Consider the following 4,410-nt stretch of genomic DNA (forward strand, 5'->3'; position numbering starts at 1 on the left):
AAATAGAACGTTTAATCGCATAGGTGGTTTTGTAACATTTCCTTATAGCTCTCATCTTAAATTTACACCAATATTCAAATGAAATTTCTAAACTTACTCGAAATCTTACTCTTCAGAATTATTTAAATTTGCTAAATCGCCTGTAAAACGATTGGCTATTAACATCTTCAAGAATAAATGGACATGTGAAGGATTGCTTCCGATACTTTCTGTAGAGACCTTTTCCTCGTTGAGAAAAAATGACTTCTGACCTCTCTCTCGGTATTTTATGCTCTTTTTATTTTTCGAATAAATTTAAATACATTTTACTTTGCTAAGATAATACAGTACAAGTGAGTTAAAACCAATCTGACAAAATCTTTTGAGCCTGTTTTTTTCAACAACGAAAACCAAAGAGTGTCTCACCGACGGTAACAAGATGAGGCCGAAGCGCAGTACAACTTTTTAAAAGAACATAACGAAAGAATATATCTGATTAAATAAGCTATGGTTCTTATGAGTGAAAATATCTCGTAAGAATTTTTGATTATTTTCGTAAATGAATATTTTTTTTAACAGGTGATGTCTAACGTAAATGTCTGAAAAATAAATCGGTAATTTTGACTCAGGATCAAAAGACTGAAAAAAAAAATTTACGATTCCTTAATTTCGTAAAAAATTAATATTACAATTACTTGGAATAAGACATGTTTTTTATGTTGTAAGCGAAACAAACGAAAACACAATTTGTATACTTTGGAAAAAATTGAGGGCACAAAGTTAAATTAAAGGTAACCAGCCATTCAGAAAATATAAATGATCTAATTATCAGAACTCCAAAACTTTCTATTGAAATCTTCTTGGTACTCATTAGACTGAACCGCATTGAGCTGAGGGTTTTAGCTCCTAAACGAAGTCTCGAAAAAAAAAAATGCTTAGTTTAATATACGTTAATATAGATTTAAAAATACCTAATTTTAATGCTTTGTGATAAAAATCGAATAAAAATAGGTAATCAGTACCAAAAAAAAAATAGATAATTTTCAAAACTTTGCACTTGTGCGTCTCTGATTGATTGAATTACTGACAAAATTTTCAATTTTTTTTCTTTACTTCTTATCTTTATTTTTCAAACATTTACAATGTGAGAGAACGGCAGGTTTTAGGAAGATATCGTCTCTTTTGATCTGTTATTTAATTTACAAATTTTTATAGCAGTTAATAAGAGCAAGTTGAGACAGTTTTTTTTTTATTTCATTTTTTTTTTACCAGATCGGCCTGGTGGGCCTTACATGGTTGATATAACTTATATTATATATATTTTTTTAACAGTTGAGACAGTTAATTATGCATATAAATAGGATTTCTTTACTGGACCAACCGGTTCATCTTGACTAAAACACTTTATTTGAGTGAAGATCTGTAGAATTTTTATTAGTGAAAACTGCTGTTTAATTGAGCCTTATTGTTCCCACTCAACCTTAAACAGTCACAAATCAGGACTTTTACCTGGGGCCTGGCTACAAGGGCATCGGTTAGCAACATGTAGTTTTAGAACCAATTTGATTTAGGAAAAAAAAATGAAAAAGCTTGATTGCTTCACAAGTATAAAACCAGTAATCATTTCAAAAATATTACAATCATTTTAAAATCTCCTTCAAAGTGAGAGGTTGTATTATGTTTAATAGAAAATCATTCGAAAACTGGCCTTTTATGGATAAGTAAGGGAGTTGGACTGGAACGTACGATACTTTCAGTTTTGATGGTCAAGCGTGTACCGGAACGTAATTATTGTCACACTAATCTAATTATAGAATTGTTCCTGATTTTATGCAGCAAATTGAACATCCTATCATCTTAATTGTACAACAATTAATCAAAAATATAATGGATTATTAATTTCCAAAAAATAAAGGATTGTAGCAGAAACTAAAGTAATCACTAGTCTGTTACACTCCATCTTATCAATAAGAGTTTCATTTACTAATTTGCAGAATCTAAACACGCGATGAGACGCTTATTTAAAATTAATCTGAATATAGAAGTCTGTAAAGAAGGAGGCAAGGTAATAATTATTCAACTATTTTCAGAACTGGTGTAAGGTACAAAATAAATGCTTCCTTTTATGCACCTTAATGATTAATGATGACAGATTATTCAAGATTGTTGTGTTTATTATTTTAATGAGATCCTTAGTATACGCTGTATTACAATGAGGGTGGATTAAGAAGAAGAATTTGGAGTAGCTAATCAATAAAAGTGATACCTGGAGGGTCGACTTTTATTTTATGGCAGTCTTATGTAATGAAAATATGACCTTCCCACGATGATTAGAATAGTAGTTGTAAGCTACAGATAACAACTCGTATGTCAGAAATGACCTGGAAGGAAAATTGTTTTCCTAAGATATTTTCCTACAATAGTCACCAAATATTTTAGAAAATCCATAAATTAAATTCAATTTATTATTATATGTTAGCTGATTTAAATTGATTGTAATAATAGGTATCCGTAACCAAGCGAAAAAGTAATTTTATTATATTAACTAAAGAGACAAATTATTTAAGTTGAAGCCTCTAATCGTTGTCGAATCCAGAGTGAGAGGACGGGAATTTAAACGAAATAGAAATATTGATTTTTGATTGTTTTTTTTTTTTTTTTTTTTTTTTTGTGGCCTCTTTAAAGATAATTTATGGATTAAATTTAAGTTTAAAAATAAAATGAAATAAATAATCATAATCCCAATTCACGAAATATATAGTTGTGACCTGATACTACTGAAAAACATATTTCATCAATTAAATCGCTAATATAAAATCAATTTGAAAAACGTATGATCAAAATAAGGAACTAATAGTGACCTAAAGTGACCGACTGGTTTTACTCAATAAATAGGACAGGTCAATGGAACTTTATTTAAGAAAAAAACTGGATTCCTTAAAACGAGTTGAGAGATATGAACCCTATAGGATACAGGGTTTGTAATTAACCAGCTATTAAGTAATACTTGTATACTTATATTCTGTTCCGTACAGGTAAAATGTCTTACATTATCATTAAGCATTAACAAAAGGATTTTTTTTCATTAATATTCAATTATTAAACCCCTGAAAACACAAAAAACAAAAACAAAAAAATAGAAGTTGGTGGAAAGTGTGAAGGATTCCTTCATTGGTGGCTAGGAAGTAATAAGTGGTAACTGACAACAAAATCATATTTCGTATTTTGATGACATTGATATCAAATTACACGCCGTCAACTGATGAGATCTGGTATTTGTTGACAAGGTATTTCTATGTAAAAATTATAATGTAGGAAAAGAAGGAATGGCGTTTTTACTTGATAAAAACATTAAAATGTGTTTAATTTTACATAAAAATGTTTATAAAACAGAAATATTTATTATAAAAAAATGAAAAATGGGTAAGAACAATTTACTAAATACTCAATTGATAGGGACAGAAATAAAACCAATTTTAATTTTTTTTAAATATATAGATGACTTAATAATAATAAAAATGAAAAACAGCTACCAAGAAATTTTAGATTTCTGTAAGAAGTTCCATATAAGAATAGAATTCACCATAGAAAGACCTCAAAATAAAAAAAAACATTTCTAGATATTACCGCTAAATGGACTAAAAACTCCAATACAAGAAAGATTAAAAAAAATTTATATATAAATAAAATCAAAACAACACATGGCATGACATGATTTCCATACTGAAATTAAAAGGATGACAAATATGAGGATTATTAATATATATATATATATATATTCAATCATTTTTGTACTGATTTTCTATAATGCCAACTAAGAGCGTTTCAGTGTATCTTAACGACAATACTTTTTTTACAATCTTTATGGTTAAAATTCCATAGAATTTCCTCCATTTCACTTGGTTCGATAAGTTTCCTCCTCATGCTTACACCACTTATACTTCCTACCAGATATCGCCATCTTGTTTGTCTACTGACACGACTTAAGAGTTTGAAAACAGGATAGTTGGAGGATAAGTCTTCGTACTAACATGGGTGCTAACAAATTGCAAATACTGCATGCATCCATATCATCATATTAGCGCCAGTCAATTGTGTAAATGGGCTTTCATTGCAACGATAATAATTCCATGCCACTACGTCGACAATTTTGTTACTGAACAATAAAAATTAACTACGCAATCTACAGTAGTAACACTAAAATCAATTAAGACCGTACACTGCATTTCAAATCTATGAACTGTCAGTCTTATATAGCAATCAGATGTCTCTGCAGGTAGCAGTGTACTCTTGATGAATTTTATATTAGATAAGAACAACTTAAGCTTTATATAATACTATTTAAAACATACATAATTATCTAATAGTAATAGAAATTTAATTAATCAATCATAATTATAAGAACAACGGAGAAGATTCCTTTCAAGAATT

Source organism: Halyomorpha halys, unplaced genomic scaffold, assembly GCF_000696795.3.
Source record: "Halyomorpha halys isolate HHAL.00 unplaced genomic scaffold, Hhal_1.1 Scaffold343.1, whole genome shotgun sequence".
Classification (NCBI taxonomy): Eukaryota; Metazoa; Arthropoda; class Insecta; order Hemiptera; family Pentatomidae; genus Halyomorpha; species Halyomorpha halys.